This window comes from Musa acuminata, chromosome BXJ1-7 (assembly GCF_036884655.1).
Source record: "Musa acuminata AAA Group cultivar baxijiao chromosome BXJ1-7, Cavendish_Baxijiao_AAA, whole genome shotgun sequence".
NCBI classification, from domain to species: domain Eukaryota; kingdom Viridiplantae; phylum Streptophyta; class Magnoliopsida; order Zingiberales; family Musaceae; genus Musa; species Musa acuminata.
Window position 1 is genome coordinate 26347980 of NC_088333.1, and position 19010 is coordinate 26366989.

The following is a 19010-nucleotide window of genomic DNA, read 5'->3' on the forward strand; positions in this document are numbered from 1 at the left end:
TGCAGTGTCCCGACTTTTTGCACTCATAGCAAATAACTTGGTCCTTCTTGGGTTCAAATTTATTTTTTGTTTCATTCTTAAACTTGTTTCTTTTAATGAATTTTTTAAATTTTCTTGTTAGAAGTGCCAAGTCATCGTCACAGTCCTCATCACTTGAGTTTTCTCTCAAGTGGTCTTCTGAAATTTTAAGTGCTCTTCTGAAATTTTAAGTGTCATATCCTTCCTGTTCTTTGGAAGGATGTCTTCTTGCTCTTCATGAGATTTGCAAGTCATCTCGTAGGTCATTAATGACCCAATTAGTTCTTCAAGAGGGAAGTTGTTTAGATCTTTCGCCTCTTGAATAGCAGTGACTTTAGGATTCCAACTCTTAGGAAGGGATCTTAGAATCTTATTTACGAGCTCAAAATCCGAAAAACTTTTTTCAAGTCCTTTTAGACCGTTGTCGACATCCGTGAAACGGGTAAACATGTCGCCAATAGTCTCACTTGGTTTCATCCGGAAAAGTTTAAAAAGTGTAACAAAAGGTTGATTTTTGACTCTTTCACTCTACTTGTGCCTTCGTGAGTCACTTCGAGTGTGTGCCAAATATCAAATGCGGTTTCACAAACCGAAACATGGTTGAACTCATTTTTATCAAGTGCACAAAATAAGGCATTCATAGCCTTTGCATTAAGAGCGAAAGTCTTCCTCTCCAATTCATTCCAATCGATCATTGGAAGAGAAGACTTCGAAAATCCATTTTCGACAAGATTCCAAAGTTCAAAATCCATAGAAATAAGAAAGATCCTCATTCGGGTCTTCTAATAGGTGTAGTCCGTCCCATTGAACATGGGTGGACATGTAATAGAGTGGCCCTCTTGGTTTCACGCGTATGCCATCTCTCTTGGGTTTTAATCCGTTTGAGAGTTGAACCTGGCTCTGATACCAATTGTTAGGATCAAGAGCACTAAGAGGGGGCGGGGGCTGAAATAGTGCAGCGGAAATCTTTCGATGATAAAAACATTCGAACGATAAAAACGATTTCGGTGTGAAAGCCGATTCTAATATTACTTTAACTTAAGATCAAGCGAGATGACGTTAAAGTCAATCTATGAAGGCAGTTTGCAGTTATGATGAAAACCAGAATGTGAGCGCAAACTGAAATATGATGTTCGTACGAAGAAACTGATTTACGTCTAAATGCTGATTCGTAAATCACATGATTAGGCATGATATAGCTTAAGCAAGGATATTAAGGCAGTTTGCAGTTAAGATAGAAATCAAAACGTAAACGCAAACTGAAATATGATGATCGTATGAAAAAATAGATTTACGTCTAAACGCTGATTCGGAAAGTGCATAGCTTGAAACCCCATCGTATATGCGTAGAAAGTAGTAAGCTTTAGAGGAGGTTTGCAGTAAAGATAAAATGCTCAAAGTAAATGCAAATCGAGATTTAGAGTGGTTCGGTCAATCTTGACCTACTCCACTTTTGGCTTCCTCCACCGACGAGGTCATCGACGTCAACTAGATGCCTTCCTTCAATATGCAAAGGCCAACCACCCTTTTACAGTTTCACTCCTTTTGACGGGCTTAGGAGACAACCCTTACAAAATTTTCTCTCCTCTCTTTACAGCTTAGAATTTGGAAGAAAAGAGGGAGAAGGACTTTTAGCCTTTACAACAATTTTGAGCTCTAAAAATCACAGAACAAGATCAAGATTTTGGTGTGTATTCTGTGCTCTATCAGTGCTAAATGGGTGGGGTATTTATAGGCCCCAACCCAGTTCAAATTTGGAGCTCAAAACTATCAATTCCCGAAATTCCGAGATCAGGCGGTTGCGCCTCCTAACTGGAGCGGTTGCACCGCCTGGCAGAGCTCAAAGACTGAGCCTCTGGGCGGTGCCACCTCCTGTTAGGGGTGGTTGCACCTTCTATCAGAGCTCGAAGACCGAGCTCAGGCGGTGCAACCTCCTGACTAAGGCGGTTGCACCACTCAGCCAGTGCTCGGTGACCGAGCCCAAGCGGTGCCACCTCCTGCCTTGGGCGGTTCAACCGCCTGGCAGAAATCAGGGTCCGAATGGGTTGATCCATTCGGCCCAATTTGGGTTTTTCAGGGGCCTAATTGCCCCAAGATTAAGTTAATGGGATCACCTCCCATTTCCAACTTAATCATTGTGCTAACTACGATATTCCCTAAGACATTTACTACAACTTGCTCCGGTGCGTCAATCGCTTCTTCCGGTGAGCTTCCGACGAACTTCCGTCGATCATCTGATGAACCCTCGGTGATGCTCCTGCGGACTTCCGGCAAACTCATGGATTTGCGATGATCCACTTGGCGAGTTCCGATGAGCTTCTTTGGCAAGCTCATGGACTTCTCGGATTTGTTCCCGCAGAACCTCCGACGACTGTCCGAACTTCCGTCGAACTCCCAACGTGATCATTGTCTTGACTCCGGCGTAACTCCTGCTGCATGTCTTACTTTTATCATAGTTAATCCTGCACACTTATCTCAACATATGGATTAGATAACAAATGACAATTGACTTCATCATCAAAATCCGAGATTCAACTAGTTGCAGTAAATGTCTTAAGAAATTCTTAGTTAGCATGATAATTAAGTTAGAAATGGAAGGTGATCCCATTAACTTAATCTTGGGGCAATTGGGCCCTTGACAGACCCAAATTGGGCCGAATGGATCAGCCCATTCGGACCCAGATTACTTGGCCAGAGGTGGCACTGCCTGGGTCGGCGGTGGCACCGCCCAGGGCTCAGTCTCCGAGCTCTGGCTGGGCAGTGCAACCGCCTTTGATAGAGGTGCAACCGCCTGAGCTCGATCTCCGAGCTCTGGCTGGGCGGTGCAACCACCCTAGTCAAGCGATGGCATCGCCTGAGCTCAGTCTCCAAGCTCTGGCAGGAGGTGCAATTGCCCCTGACAAGCGGTGGCATCGCCAAGAAGCTCAGTCTTTGAGCTCTGCCAGGCGATGCAACCGCTAGACCCCGGAATTCCGGGAGATGATAGTTTTGAGCTCGGAATTCAAACTAGTTTGGGGCCTATAAATACCCCACTCTTTCAGCAATGAAAGAGAAACCAAAAACCACCGAAATCCTGATCTTACTCTGTGATTTTTAGAGCTCAAAAGTGTTGTATGAGTTAAAAGTTCTCCTTCCTCTTTTCTTCGAAGTTTTGATCTGTTAAGAGAAGAAAGAAAATTCTATAAGGGTTGTCTCCTAAGCCCGTCAAAAGGAGTGAAACTGTAAAAAGGTGGTTGGCCTTCGCCTATTGAACGAAGGCCTCTAGTGGACGTCGGTGATCTCGTTGGTGGAGGAAGCCAAAAGTGGATGTAGGTCAAGATTGACCGAACCACTCTAAATCTCGATTTACATTTACTTTGAGCATATTATCTTTACTGCAAACCTCCTCAATAGCTTACTGCCTTCTGCGCATTTACAATCTTGTTTCAAAGTTCAGTATTTTCCGAATCGGCGTTTAGACGTAAATTAGTTTTATCGTATGAACATCATATTTCAGTTTATGCTTACATTCTAATTTCCATCATAACTACAAACTGTCTTCATAGACTTGCTTTAACTGTATCTTGCTTGATCACAAGTTAAAGTGATTTACGAATCGGCTTTTCTACCGAAATCGCTCTTATCGTACGAATGTGTTTTTAATCGTCGAAAGTTTTCCGCTGCACTAATTCGCCCCCCCCCCCCCCCTCTCTTAGTGCTCTTAATCCTAACATAGTTGACCTCCGCAACTCCAATTTTCTTAGTGTAATTTCTACTCTTCTTGGCCCGATGCCCAAACCCATGGTCTGAAGCCTTCTACTGATAAGTCAATCGATTCTCTGACTCGACGTCCAATCTTCTGACATGTTCCATTTCGACGCAAAATGATTCTTCTTGCTTTAATTGTCTCTCCCTGATCGAAGTTTCCTTCGTCACTCAAAATACAGATTATGACGATAACTAATTGGTTTAATCATCAATTGGTTTAATCATCAAATTTTGAGATTCAATAATCTTCCCCTTTTTTATGATGATAACTAATTGATGAGAGAGTTAACCTTAACTCCCCCTATCAATGTGCCATATTGATAGAACCTGAATTCAACTTAAATTCAAGTCAAACCAAATTTAATCATCAAAATGTGCAACATAAAATCATGCATAATCAAATTTTCAATACATCATTCTATGCATGATCATCATTATAACTTCTCCCCCTTTGTCATCAACAAAAAGGAGAAGTGCAACTAGCCAATTTTTTAGATATAAGTTTAAATTATTTCAACATAATCGCAAGTTTTATCATCATGCTGTTGAATCTCGTATTTTGATGATGAAACCACTTGATATGTGTTTATGATTTAATCTACGTTTTGAGTGACGCAGGATGCTTCGATCAGGATTAGATAGTTGACGCAGGAGGAATTGATGTTGCGCCGGAGGAGATCACGTCAGGATATTAGACGGCAGAAGGCTTCGGACGTCAGGCATCGGGCCAAGGAGAGCGGGATTGCGCCAAGGATATCGGGGTTGCAGAGGTCAACCGCCGATTGGGCAACAAGCCGCAAGAGAGGACGATGCGTTGAAGAATCGGATGAAGTGCCAACCAATGACGTGTCGGGCAACAGAATGTCAATTCGCTTTGTAATAATTGTCTAGATCGGAGTAGAGTTTTGGCTTGTGTGTACATAATTAACTACGATAACGACGAAGACATAAACTGAAACAAAGTGTCAGAGTCAAGTGTGAAGGATTTGTTGCGAGTTCGTGAGTTCGACAAAAGTCCGAAGGTTCGTCGGGAATGCTGCCGGAACTAGTTGAGAATGAGTAGGGAGCTTGCCGAAGGGTTTTTCGGAAGCTCGCCGGAAGGTTCGTTGGAAGTTCGCGGAGCTCGTCGAGAAAGATCGGAGCTTGCTGAAGAAGCTCATTGGAATTCGCCAAGATCAAATCGTGAAGTCTAGGAGCTTGCCGGGAGTCCGTAGAATGGTTTTCGAGAGTTCGTCGGAAGACGGTCTGAAGTTCGCCGGAAAAAGTCTTGACTTGCGGACTTTGTAATAGCTTAGAAAATGTCTTTAAATTTGTAGTTAGCACGTTAATTAGGGTTAGGATTAGGTGTTAATCCTATAACTCAAGTAGGGGCCAATTGGGCCCGAGTTCGGACTGGTTTGGGCCAAGTTTAGAGCCCAACTAGTGAGCTGAAATAGTGTAGGCGGTGGCACCGCTAGATTAGGCGGTGGCACCGCCTAGAACCCAAGAACCAGGTGGTGCCACCGCCACTGATAGGCGGTGGCACCGCCAGCATCAGTAACCAAAGAGAATTCAAATTTTGGAGCCCAAATTTGAATCCTCTTGAGGCTTATAAATACCCCTCAAATCTCAACTGAGATTGTAACTTTTTGAGAAGCAGTTGATTGGGAGAAAGGTCTTAGAAAAGTCTTAGCAAGTCTTATTTTCAATTTGCTAGTGTTCACCTCCTTCTTTCTTACTGAAAATCTGTAAGAGAGTGAACCGCTTGTAAAAAGTTGTAAGAGGGGTATTTGCCCTTCCCTTTCAAGAGATTTGCTAGTGGAAGGTGGGAGCCTCATCGAAGAGGGCCTCGCAAGTGGATGTAGGTCATTTGATCGAACCACTTTAAAATTGGCATGATCTCTGGTTTGCATTTCATTATTGCTATTTACATTACTGCAAACCTTCTTACGTGCTTTATTTCCTCATTACCTTTGCTGCACAACTTTACGAATACGCTATCAAGTTAAGCACTTTTGAGTTCGATTTTTATCGTACGAAAGATTTGTCAAAACCGACGTTTTAATCTGCTGCACTAAGTCACCCCCCCCCCTCTTAGTGCCGCTCCGATCCTAACAATTGGTATCAGAGCTAGGTTTTTCTCATTTCGGATTTATACTCGAGAGAAATGACTCTTCATGGCTTTCAAGTGTTGAATCTCGGATAAGTGTGCAGGATTAACTACGATGAAAGTTAGACAAGCAGCAGGAGTTGCGCCGGAGTCAAGTTCATGATCACGTTGGGAGTTCGAGAGTTCGAGCGAAGTTCGGACGGTCATCGGAGGTTCTGCGAGAACAGATCCGAGAAGTCCAGAAGCTTGCCAAGCGAAGCTCGTCGGAACTCGCCAAGTGGATCGTCGCAAAGTCCAGGAGTTTGCCGGAAGTCCGCAGAAGAATCACCGAGGGTTCATCGGATGATCGACGGAAGTTCGCCGGAAACTCGCCGGAAGAAGCGATTGACGCATCGGAGCAAAGCTGCAGAAATTGTCTTAGATTTAATCGTAGTTAGCACGTTGATTAAGTTGGAAAATGGGAGGTGATCCCATTAGCTTAATCTTGGGGCAATTGGGCCCCTGAAAAGATAGAAATTGGGCCGAATGGAGCTAACCATTCGGACCCTGACTGCACCAGGAGGTGCAACCGCCTAGGCCAAGAGGTGGCACCGCCTGGGCTAAGCCTCCTAGCGAGACTAGGCGGTGCAACCTCCCCAGCCAGGAGGTGGCACCGCCTGAGCTCAGTCTTCGAGCTAGACTGGGCGGTGCAACCTCTCTGTCAGTCTTCGAGCTAGACTGGGCGGTGCAACCTCCCTGACAGAGAGGTGGCACCGCCTGAGCTCAGTCTTCGAGCAAGACTGGGCGGTGCAACCTCCCTGACAGAGAGGTGGCACCGCCTGAGCTCGGTCTTCGAGCTCTGCCAGGCGGTGCAACCTCTCCAGTCAAGAGGTGCAACCGCCTGATCCCGAAATTCCGGGATTTGATCGTTTTGAGCTCCAAATTTGAATTGGGTTGGGGCCTATAAATACCCCACCCATTCAACACTGAAGGGATACAGATCCACACCGAATTCTTGATCTTTTCAGTGATTCTAAGAGCTCAAATTTGTGTAAAGTCCAAAAGTTCTCCTCTTTTCTTTTCTTCAAGTCTTGAGTTGTAAAGAGAGGAGAGAAAGGATCTGTAAGGGTTGTCTCCTGAGCCCGTCAAAAGGAGAGAAACTGTAAAAGGGCAGTTGGCATGAAACTAATCACTCAAGTATCATCTAGAGAACTTGTAAGAGGAATTCCTCGTATCAAGTTCATCAAAGACAATGTATGTGATGCTTGCCAATTAGGTAAACAAATTAAGGGTAGTTTCAAAGTTAAGAATCAAATAAGCACCTCTAGGCCCTTACAATTGATCCATATGGACTTGTTCGGACCAATCTCTACATCGAGTCTAGGAGGTAGCAAATACGCCTTTGTCATTGTTGATGACTACAGCAGATATACATGGACCTACTTCTTAAAACAGAAAAATGAATGCTTTAGATATTTTACCAAGTTTTGTAAACTTGTTCAAAATGAGAAGGAATCTATGATTTCGTCAATTAGAAGTGATCATGGTGGAGAATTTCAAAACCATGATTTCAAAGAATTCTGTGAACTCAATGGATACAACCATAATTTCTCTACTCCAAGAAATCCTCAATAAAATGGGGTAGTAGAAAGAAAAAAATCAAAATTTACAAGAAATGGCAAGAACCATGTTGAATGAACATGGCCTACCCAAATATTTTTGGGCCGAAGCTGTAAACACTGCATGCTATATTTTGAATAGAGTTCTAGTAAGACCCTTACTCTCCAAAACTCCTTATGAGTTATGGAATAACAAAAAACCCAATGTCTCATATTTTAAAGTCTTTGGGTGTAAGTGTTTTATCTTGAATGAAAAGGATAACTTAGGAAAATTCGATGCTAAATTTGATGAAGGAATCTTTCTTGGTTATTCTTCGGTTTCTAAAGCTTTTCGTATTTTCAATAAAAGAACCTTAATTATTGAAGAATCCATCCATGTTGTTTTCAATGAGATTTTCGAAATTAAGAAGAATGATCTTGATGATGATGTTAACTTTGATTCTTTGAATTTAAACGAAACCCCGTCTCCAACTAGCAACTTGGATGCATCCACTTCCTTACCCAAGGATTGGAAGTATGTAGATGCTCATCCTAAGGAGCTAATCTTAGGAGACACATCAAAGGGGGTTCAAACACGATCCTCTTTTAAGAATTTTTGTGGCAACGCCGCCTTTCTCTCACAAATTTGTAATATCCCTCGTTTTTAAAAATTATTAATAAAGATTTATATGTAAATTGGAGGACCTATATGTAAATATAGAAATTACAAGGACTAAACTGCTAAGTTGCAAAAAAAAAAAGGAAAAAACCGAAAATTCGGTATTATCCCACCGCCTCCCACGCACTCTGTTTCTTCCAGAAACAGAGAGAGCGGTGGGGCGTGAGGAGAAGAAGGAGAGTGGTAGAAGAAGAGAGGAAGAAGAGGGAGAAGAGAAGAAGAAGAAGAAGAAGAAGAAGAAGAGGGAAAAGAAGAGAGGAGGAAGAAGAGGGAGTAGAGAAGAAGAAGAAGGAGAAGAAGAAGAAGAGGAGGTGGCTGCAGCGAGGGCTGCAGCGAGAAGCTGTGGGGCGTGGGGAGAAGAAGAGAGGAAGAAGAGGGAGAAGAGAAGAAGAAGAAGAAGAAGAAGAGAAGAGGATAGCTGCGGCAAGGCTGCAGCGAGGAGGTGTGGGGTTGGGGAGGAAAAGGGAAGAGGAGAAGAAGAGGGAAAAGAGAGGGAAGAGGGAGAGGAGCGAGAGGTGGCAGCAGCTAGGGCTGCAGCACCTCTGTTTCCTGCAGGTGGAAACAGAGGAGAGGTGTGGGGCGTTCGAAGAGGAGAAGAAGAAGAAGAGGAAGAGAAGAGGAAGAGGAAGCAGGGGAAGAGGTTGTGATACCTCTGTTTCCTGCAGAGGAAACAGAGGGGAGGGTGTGGGTGACGTCGGGGAGAAGAAGGGGAGGAAGGAGAAGAAGAGAAGAAGAAGAAAGGAAGGAAAAGGAAGAGGAGAAGGGAAGAAAGTAGCTGCGGCTGCGGTTGTGGCAGCTGCAGCTGTGGCAGGGAAAGAAGAAGAGAAAGGAAGAAGGGGAGGAGAGGAAGAAGAGTAGGGGCTGCGGCTGCGGCGATGGCAGCTGCAGTTGGAAGAGAAGAAGGAGAGGAAGATGAGCAGGGGAGGAAGAAAAGGCTGTGGCCGTGGCTGAGGCTGCGACTGCAGCATGCAGCTGGGAAAGAAGAGAAGGAAAGGAAGAAGAAGAGAAAGGAAGAAGGGAAGGAGAGGAAGAAGAGAGGGGGCTGCGGCTGCGGCGATGGCAGCTGCAGTTGGAAGAGAAGAAGGAGAGGAAGATGAGCAGGGGAGGAAGAAAAGGCTGTGGCCGTGGCTGAGGCTGCGACTGCAGCATGCAGCTGGGAAAGAAGAGAAGGAAAGGAAGAAGAAGAGAAAGGAAGAAGGGAAGGAGAGGAAGAAGAGAAGGGGCTACGGCTGCGGCGATAGCAGCTGCAGTTGGAAGAGAAGAAGGAGAGGAAGATGAGCAGGGGAGGAAGAAGAGGCTGCGAGTGTGGTGGCTGCGGCCGTGGCTGCGACTCCGGCTGCGGCTGCAACGTTGGCTGCGGTAGCTGCGGCAGCGGTGGTGGCTGCAGTAGCTGCAGTAGCTGCTTTTGGGAAAGAGAAAGAGTAGGAACGAGAGAAGGGAAGAAGGAAATAGTGCAGTGGAAGGGGGCTGCGGTTGTGACCGCAGTTGCGGTCGTGGCTGCGATTGTGGCAGCGGCAGCGACGGTGGCTGTGGCAGCTGCGTTTGGGAAAGAAAAAAAAGAAGGAATGAGAGTAAGAGAGAGCAGGTGACTGTGCCTCGATGTTCGACACGTGATGTAGTTGCGAAGAAAGGAAGAAAACGGGAGCACAAAACGAAACAGAGAGAGGACACGGAGAAAAAGTAGAAGGATTTGGCCTGGCACCTTCTTTGGATCTTCGGATCGAAATCATTGAAAGGCAAGTTTTCTGATCCTTCCTATTGCAAGTTTCCCGCTTGTTTCAATCCTTTCTATTGCAAGTTTCCCGCTTGTTTCAATCCTTTCTATTGCAAGTTCCCTGATCGTTCCCCACTGCCATTTTTATCTCTACATTTGCTTTGATTATGAGGAACTTTGAATTGTACTAGCCTTGCATTTGTTATATCTCCTGTTTACATGTAACGATTCGAATCTGTGCAACTTTTGAGATTATGATCTTTTGATACCGAACTGCCTATAAGACTTTGTGGAAACTCTGATTTGTTCAAAACTGATTTAATTGGAAACTAGACTGGTAGACCTTTCTTTGATATATGGATTGAAAGATCTGAAATCCAAACACCTGCCCAGTTATCTGTTGAATCTGACATTATGAATTCTGCCAACAGAGATTTTGTTCTATGACTCTTGCTTACCAAATTATTTGTAACTCTCTCTGTTGGACAGTTCAATTCATATGAAGCCTGTCTTATTTGAAAGTATTATCCAATGATTATTTCTGAGTAAATTGGAGCACGATTGATAGTTTGAATCATTTGTTCAATGTGCCTTCTGTATTCTGCCAGAAATCGAGCTTTGGTCGATTTCTCATATTCTGGTTTCGTTCCTTTGGAAATTGATATCCTTTAGCCTTCTTATTCAATTGAGCTTTATATTACTACTTTGAATTCTTGTATGCTCTTGTCCTTAAAATTATTGCATTCTTGAAAACTGATGTGTAACGTTTATGCTATATCGTATTGACTCATATAGGCACATGTATATCCTATTGTTCCGCATTTGCTTTCGATATGTGCCTATTCCAGTTTCATTCCTTTGGACATTGAATTCATCAAATCTTCTTATTGAATTGAGTTATTTGTGATTGCTTGGATTCCATATGTGCCCTTGCTTTTAATTCCCTTCAAATCTGAATATACTTGTGAAAGATTATTGCTTACTTCGGATTGACTCGTAAAGGCACATGTACGTTTGTTGTTCCGCGTGTGCTTCCGATATATGCTACTTATTGTTGAAACTGTCCTTTTGTACTCTGGTGTGTGGGATCGTCTGGACCTTTGCCAGAAATGGTAAAAGGTATGCGCTGATTTGCCCGCTTTGTGGGGTCCCGCTTTGTGGGATATTCTGGTATGCGCTTATTTGCCCGCTTTGTGGGGTCCCGCTTTGTGGGATATTGCTGACTGAGATCCCACTACACCCTCTATATGTTTGAATGACATCCAGAGTTTTGGTGAGTTATTTCTGTTCGTGCTCTGGATAGTTATGATATGATTGCAACGTCAAGGACGACGTTTGAGATTCTGTACGACATACGAGTTTGATATGCTCTGAAATGCTTCATTCACTAATGATATGCTTCGAAATGTTCCATATGCCGTTGATATGCTCCGGAACATTTCATATGCCATTGATATGCTCCAATTACTCTGTGCTCCATTTGCTATGAACTGATATGTTCTGAAATGTCCTATCTGCCATTGATATGTTCCAATTACTTTGTGCTCCATTTGCTATGAACTGATATGTTCTGAAATGTCCTATCTGCCATTGATATGTTCCAATTACTCTGTGCTCCATTTGCTATGAACAGATATGTTCTGAAATGTCCTATCTGCCATTGATATGTTCCAATTACTCTATGCCCCATTCGTTATGGATCAAATATGTTTTTGAATGACATGATACGTATGATTTGGTATCTATTGAGATGGTATCCTTGAGAATTCTTGTATTCTGCCTTGCATTATGATACCTTACTCGTTTGAAACCGTTCATTTTGTTCTGAATATGCTTTGTCACTTGCTGAGCCGTTTTTGGCTCACTCCGTTGTTATATAAATCTTTCAGGTCAGCTTGTCACTCTTCGAGATGTTTGATTTGGGCTGAGGCAATGGATAGCTATTCAGAATAATGGGCAAGTCTGGTTGGTTATTACGATATTGTTGTATAAGTATGTCTTGTATGTAATGAAATGTTGTCGATGAACCGAAATGGATATACTGTGTCAAAGTGTTAGGAGATCTCTCTTATTTGGAATTTCAGAATGTTAAGTCTAATTTATGGTGATATGAACTTGTGGTGAATAGTTGGAGTTCTGATTGTATAATTTATTTAGCTTGTGGATTTATAAATGTTGTTCATGTTTGTCAAGTTGGCTTGGGTTGCCATAAATGTGAATTATCGAGTGACGTGATATATGATTATAAACTGCACAGGTTTTATGGATGTGAATATGAATAGAATGTTTTCAGTGTCCTCAAACGTTAGTTTGGATCCTGGATTGGTCTGTGATGAAAATTTTAAAAATCATGGATATTTTGAGGGGGCGTGCCAGAGGTGGTATCAGAGCATTGTTTGAGGATTACTGAAATATTTGATATGTTGACGTGCAAAATATATTGAGGTCTAATGAACTATAGTGATTGGTGGAAATTTTCTTTGATGTATTTTAGGAATCTAGGATGACGATGACATTTAGTCCTCCTACTTCATCTGATTTTGATTAATTAAGTGGGATGAAAGGGGTAATCGAGGATATTGAATCAGAGTGGCGCAGCGAAAGCATGGTGGACCTAATTTCATTGGTGGTAGAAAAATGAATGATGCAAACAGAGAAGATATTTGATGTACAAAATTGTTTTGATGATCAAAAGATTTCTTTTGCCACCTTATATTGGAAGTAGAGGCTGATTATTATTGGCAACAATGAAAAGAATTTTTGGAGATCAGTGACAAGAATGATAAGGACAAGTTTACCGATAAGAATATGATTGGAAATGAATCAGAAAGTAATGACAAGAGGGTCAAGACATTTGGATTTGAAAAGGAAAGTTACCATCAAAGACTTAATCATGTGTGAATTACAAGTTAAATTATGAAACAAGTTTGTGTTTTCGGGTGATTGGAGTCTATTTTGCTTGTAGAAAGTTGGATCATAAAATAAAAGTTTGCCCTTTGAACAAGAAGAAAGAGTCACTGCCTCCTAAATCATCAGCCCATGTAAGAGTGTATGCTATCACTAAATATGATTCTGAAACTTCTGAATTAGTGGTCAAAGGTATTATGCATGTTTATGAAAGAATGCAAATATTTGTTTGACCATGGGTCCCATCTATGATTTGATTCGGAATATTCTGTCTATCACTTGGGTATTCAACCTAGACCACTACATTATGTGCTATATGTAAATACGATCATTGGAGATTCTTTGATAACGAACTTGAATCTGGTCCTCTTGTCTGATTTTTGTTGGAGAACTTGAACTTTTGCTGATTTAGTTCTCCTAGAGATTTGGAGTTATGATATTATACTTGGTATGGATTGGCCATCTTCTTATCATACCAGTATGGATTGATATATAACAAATGATCGCTTTTTGCATATTTGATCAGTCCATCTTTTATTTTGAGAGTATTGGACATTATTTATCTCCTTGCCTAATGTATCCTAGGATGACTTGTTTGGATTACCTGCAAATGTGACTTTGCTTTTGATTTGGTCCTTGGGATAATCCCAATATCTAAGCCTCTCTACAGAAAGATATCATTTGAGTAAGTGGAATTGGAAAAGCAACTACAAGGATTGTTAAATGAGGATTTTATTTGGCTTAATATTTCATCATGGGGTGCTCCGGTGTTAGTTAAAAGAAATGTATGGAACATTGAGGCTTTGTAATGATTATAGACAGTTGAATTAGGTGACCATCAAAAACGAGTATTTTCTGAAGTATCGACTTGCTCGATTAATTACAGGGTACGCAAGTATTTTTAGAAATTGATTGAAGGTCGGGTTACCGTCTATTGAGGATCAAGGAGGAGAATATTTCGGTCACTCGTGGATAATTATGTAAATGTATTGTATTGATGAAACTATTTAAGAGTAGGAGGAGGAAATAAAGATATCATAATCCTCATCTTTTCATCGATTGAGCTATGATCAATTTAGAGGACTAAATTTTCTTTTAAGGGGGGGAGAGTGTAATATCCCTCGTTTTTAAAAATTATTAATAAAGATTTATATGTAAATTGGAGGACCTATATGTAAATATAGAAATTACAAGGACTAAACTGCTAAGTTGCAAAAAAAAAAAGGAAAAAACCGAAAATTCGGTATTATCCCACCGCCTCCCACGCACTCTGTTTCTTCCAGAAACAGAGAGAGCGGTGGGGCGTGAGGAGAAGAAGGAGAGTGGTAGAAGAAGAGAGGAAGAAGAGGGAGAAGAGAAGAAGAAGAAGAAGAAGAAGAAGAAGAGGGAAAAGAAGAGAGGAGGAAGAAGAGGGAGTAGAGAAGAAGAAGAAGGAGAAGAAGAAGAAGAGGAGGTGGCTGCAGCGAGGGCTGCAGCGAGAAGCTGTGGGGCGTGGGGAGAAGAAGAGAGGAAGAAGAGGGAGAAGAGAAGAAGAAGAAGAAGAAGAAGAGAAGAGGATAGCTGCGGCAAGGCTGCAGCGAGGAGGTGTGGGGTTGGGGAGGAAAAGGGAAGAGGAGAAGAAGAGGGAAAAGAGAGGGAAGAGGGAGAGGAGCGAGAGGTGGCAGCAGCTAGGGCTGCAGCACCTCTGTTTCCTGCAGGTGGAAACAGAGGAGAGGTGTGGGGCGTTCGAAGAGGAGAAGAAGAAGAAGAGGAAGAGAAGAGGAAGAGGAAGCAGGGGAAGAGGTTGTGATACCTCTGTTTCCTGCAGAGGAAACAGAGGGGAGGGTGTGGGTGACGTCGGGGAGAAGAAGGGGAGGAAGGAGAAGAAGAGAAGAAGAAGAAAGGAAGGAAAAGGAAGAGGAGAAGGGAAGAAAGTAGCTGCGGCTGCGGTTGTGGCAGCTGCAGCTGTGGCAGGGAAAGAAGAAGAGAAAGGAAGAAGGGGAGGAGAGGAAGAAGAGTAGGGGCTGCGGCTGCGGCGATGGCAGCTGCAGTTGGAAGAGAAGAAGGAGAGGAAGATGAGCAGGGGAGGAAGAAAAGGCTGTGGCCGTGGCTGAGGCTGCGACTGCAGCATGCAGCTGGGAAAGAAGAGAAGGAAAGGAAGAAGAAGAGAAAGGAAGAAGGGAAGGAGAGGAAGAAGAGAGGGGGCTGCGGCTGCGGCGATGGCAGCTGCAGTTGGAAGAGAAGAAGGAGAGGAAGATGAGCAGGGGAGGAAGAAAAGGCTGTGGCCGTGGCTGAGGCTGCGACTGCAGCATGCAGCTGGGAAAGAAGAGAAGGAAAGGAAGAAGAAGAGAAAGGAAGAAGGGAAGGAGAGGAAGAAGAGAAGGGGCTACGGCTGCGGCGATAGCAGCTGCAGTTGGAAGAGAAGAAGGAGAGGAAGATGAGCAGGGGAGGAAGAAGAGGCTGCGAGTGTGGTGGCTGCGGCCGTGGCTGCGACTCCGGCTGCGGCTGCAACGTTGGCTGCGGTAGCTGCGGCAGCGGTGGTGGCTGCAGTAGCTGCAGTAGCTGCTTTTGGGAAAGAGAAAGAGTAGGAACGAGAGAAGGGAAGAAGGAAATAGTGCAGTGGAAGGGGGCTGCGGTTGTGACCGCAGTTGCGGTCGTGGCTGCGATTGTGGCAGCGGCAGCGACGGTGGCTGTGGCAGCTGCGTTTGGGAAAGAAAAAAAAGAAGGAATGAGAGTAAGAGAGAGCAGGTGACTGTGCCTCGATGTTCGACACGTGATGTAGTTGCGAAGAAAGGAAGAAAACGGGAGCACAAAACGAAACAGAGAGAGGACACGGAGAAAAAGTAGAAGGATTTGGCCTGGCACCTTCTTTGGATCTTCGGATCGAAATCATTGAAAGGCAAGTTTTCTGATCCTTCCTATTGCAAGTTTCCCGCTTGTTTCAATCCTTTCTATTGCAAGTTTCCCGCTTGTTTCAATCCTTTCTATTGCAAGTTCCCTGATCGTTCCCCACTGCCATTTTTATCTCTACATTTGCTTTGATTATGAGGAACTTTGAATTGTACTAGCCTTGCATTTGTTATATCTCCTGTTTACATGTAACGATTCGAATCTGTGCAACTTTTGAGATTATGATCTTTTGATACCGAACTGCCTATAAGACTTTGTGGAAACTCTGATTTGTTCAAAACTGATTTAATTGGAAACTAGACTGGTAGACCTTTCTTTGATATATGGATTGAAAGATCTGAAATCCAAACACCTGCCCAGTTATCTGTTGAATCTGACATTATGAATTCTGCCAACAGAGATTTTGTTCTATGACTCTTGCTTACCAAATTATTTGTAACTCTCTCTGTTGGACAGTTCAATTCATATGAAGCCTGTCTTATTTGAAAGTATTATCCAATGATTATTTCTGAGTAAATTGGAGCACGATTGATAGTTTGAATCATTTGTTCAATGTGCCTTCTGTATTCTGCCAGAAATCGAGCTTTGGTCGATTTCTCATATTCTGGTTTCGTTCCTTTGGAAATTGATATCCTTTAGCCTTCTTATTCAATTGAGCTTTATATTACTACTTTGAATTCTTGTATGCTCTTGTCCTTAAAATTATTGCATTCTTGAAAACTGATGTGTAACGTTTATGCTATATCGTATTGACTCATATAGGCACATGTATATCCTATTGTTCCGCATTTGCTTTCGATATGTGCCTATTCCAGTTTCATTCCTTTGGACATTGAATTCATCAAATCTTCTTATTGAATTGAGTTATTTGTGATTGCTTGGATTCCATATGTGCCCTTGCTTTCAATTCCCTTCAAATCTGAATATACTTGTGAAAGATTATTGCTTACTTCGGATTGACTCGTAAAGGCACATGTACGTTTGTTGTTCCGCGTGTGCTTCCGATATATGCTACTTATTGTTGAAACTGTCCTTTTGTACTCTGGTGTGTGGGATCGTCTGGACCTTTGCCAGAAATGGTAAAAGGTATGCGCTGATTTGCCCGCTTTGTGGGGTCCCGCTTTGTGGGATATTCTGGTATGCGCTTATTTGCCCGCTTTGTGGGGTCCCGCTTTGTGGGATATTGCTGACTGAGATCCCACTACACCCTCTATATGTTTGAATGACATCCAGAGTTTTGGTGAGTTATTTCTGTTCGTGCTCTGGATAGTTATGATATGATTGCAACGTCAAGGACGACGTTTGAGATTCTGTACGACATATGAGTTTGATATGCTCTGAAATGCTTCATTCACTAATGATATGCTTCGAAATGTTCCATATGCCGTTGATATGCTCCGGAACATTTCATATGCCATTGATATGCTCCAATTACTCTGTGCTCCATTTGCTATGAACTGATATGTTCTGAAATGTCCTATCTGCCATTGATATGTTCCAATTACTTTGTGCTCCATTTGCTATGAACTGATATGTTCTGAAATGTCCTATCTGCCATTGATATGTTCCAATTACTCTGTGCTCCATTTGCTATGAACAGATATGTTCTGAAATGTCCTATCTGCCATTGATATGTTCCAATTACTCTATGCCCCATTCGTTATGGATCAAATATGTTTTTGAATGACATGATACGTATGATTTGGTATCTATTGAGATGGTATCCTTGAGAATTCTTGTATTCTGCCTTGCATTATGATACCTTACTCGTTTGAAACCGTTCATTTTGTTCTGAATATGCTTTGTCACTTGCTGAGCCGTTTTTGGCTCACTCCGTTGTTATATAAATCTTTCAGGTCAGCTTGTCACTCTTCGAGATGTTTGATTTGGGCTGAGGCAATGGATAGCTATTCAGAATAATGGGCAAGTCTGGTTGGTTATTACGATATTGTTGTATAAGTATGTCTTGTATGTAATGAAATGTTGTCGATGAACCGAAATGGATATACTGTGTCAAAGTGTTAGGAGATCTCTCTTATTTGGAATTTCAGAATGTTAAGTCTAATTTATGGTGATATGAACTTGTGGTGAATAGTTGGAGTTCTGATTGTATAATTTATTTAGCTTGTGGATTTATAAATGTTGTTCATGTTTGTCAAGTTGGCTTGGGTTGCCATAAATGTGAATTATCGAGTGACGTGATATATGATTATAAACTGCACAGGTTTTATGGATGTGAATATGAATAGAATGTTTTCAGTGTCCTCAAACGTTAGTTTGGATCCTGGATTGGTCTGTGATGAAAATTTTAAAAATCATGGATATTTTGAGGGGGCGTGACAAAATTGAACCCAAATGTGTTGATGAAGCCATGAAAGATGATTCATGGATTATCGTAATGCAAGATGAATTGAATCAATTTGAGAGAAATGAGGTGTGGACGCTTGTTCCTAGGCCAAATGACCATTTAGTTATTGGTACTAAATGGGTCTTTAGAAACAAGCAAGATGAAAATGGTATCATGGTTAGAAACAAGGCTAGATTAGTGGCCAAAGGTTTCAACCAAGAAGAAGGTATCGATTACGAAGAAACCTTCGCACCTGTGGCTCGATTGGAAGCCATAAGGATGCTCCTTGCCTACGCTAGTTGTAATAATTTTAAGTTATTTCAAATGGATGTTAAAAGCGCTTTTCTAAATGGCTTTATTTCCGAAGAAGTTTATGTTGAACAACCTCCTGGCTTTGAAAATAATAGTCTCCCTAATCATGTGTTTAGATTGACTAAAGCTCTCTATGGTTTAAAACAAGCTCCAAGGGCGTGGTATGAGAGACTTAGTTCCTTTCTTATTGAAAATAAATAATTTCATAAAAGGCAAGGTTGATACTACATTATTCATCAAAGACTTTGAAAATAATTTTCTCATTGTTCAAATTTATGTTGATGATATTATCTTTGGTTCTACGAATGAATCTCTTTGTGAGTCCTTTGCTAAAACTATGAGTCGTGAATTCGAAATGAGTCTAATGGGAGAATTAACATTCTTCTTAGGTCTACAAATCAAACAACTAAGCAATGACATCTTTATTAGCCAAACTAAATATGCTATGAGTTTACTAAAGAAGTTTAATATGAATAACTCAAAAGCTATTAATACTCCTATGAGCACCTCCACTAAGTTAGAAATTGATGAAAGTGGAGAAAGCTTCGATCAAAAAACCTATAAGGGTATGATAGGAAGTTGTTAGAACCCTTGCAGATTCTAAACTTGGGGTTGATCTCTTTAGGGGATCGGCCTCCTTGGAACTCTATAGGGGTTCCTCCCTCCAAGTTGCTGCTCAAAGGCTGCAGAAAAGATTCATCTATTGCTTATCAAAAGAGGATGAATACATA

At 42.1% G+C, this 19010-nt stretch overlaps 1 long non-coding RNA gene across 1 annotated transcript; it reads left to right on the forward strand.

Annotated features, from left to right (window-relative positions):
• Positions 1–8085: 8085 nt before the first annotated feature.
• On the forward strand, positions 8086–17779 carry LOC135678985 (uncharacterized). The gene is made up of 2 exons (XR_010515133.1): positions 8086–15609; positions 17477–17779. It is a non-coding gene; the product is annotated as an uncharacterized LOC135678985 (long non-coding RNA).
• The last annotated feature ends 1231 nt before the right edge of the window (positions 17780–19010 follow it).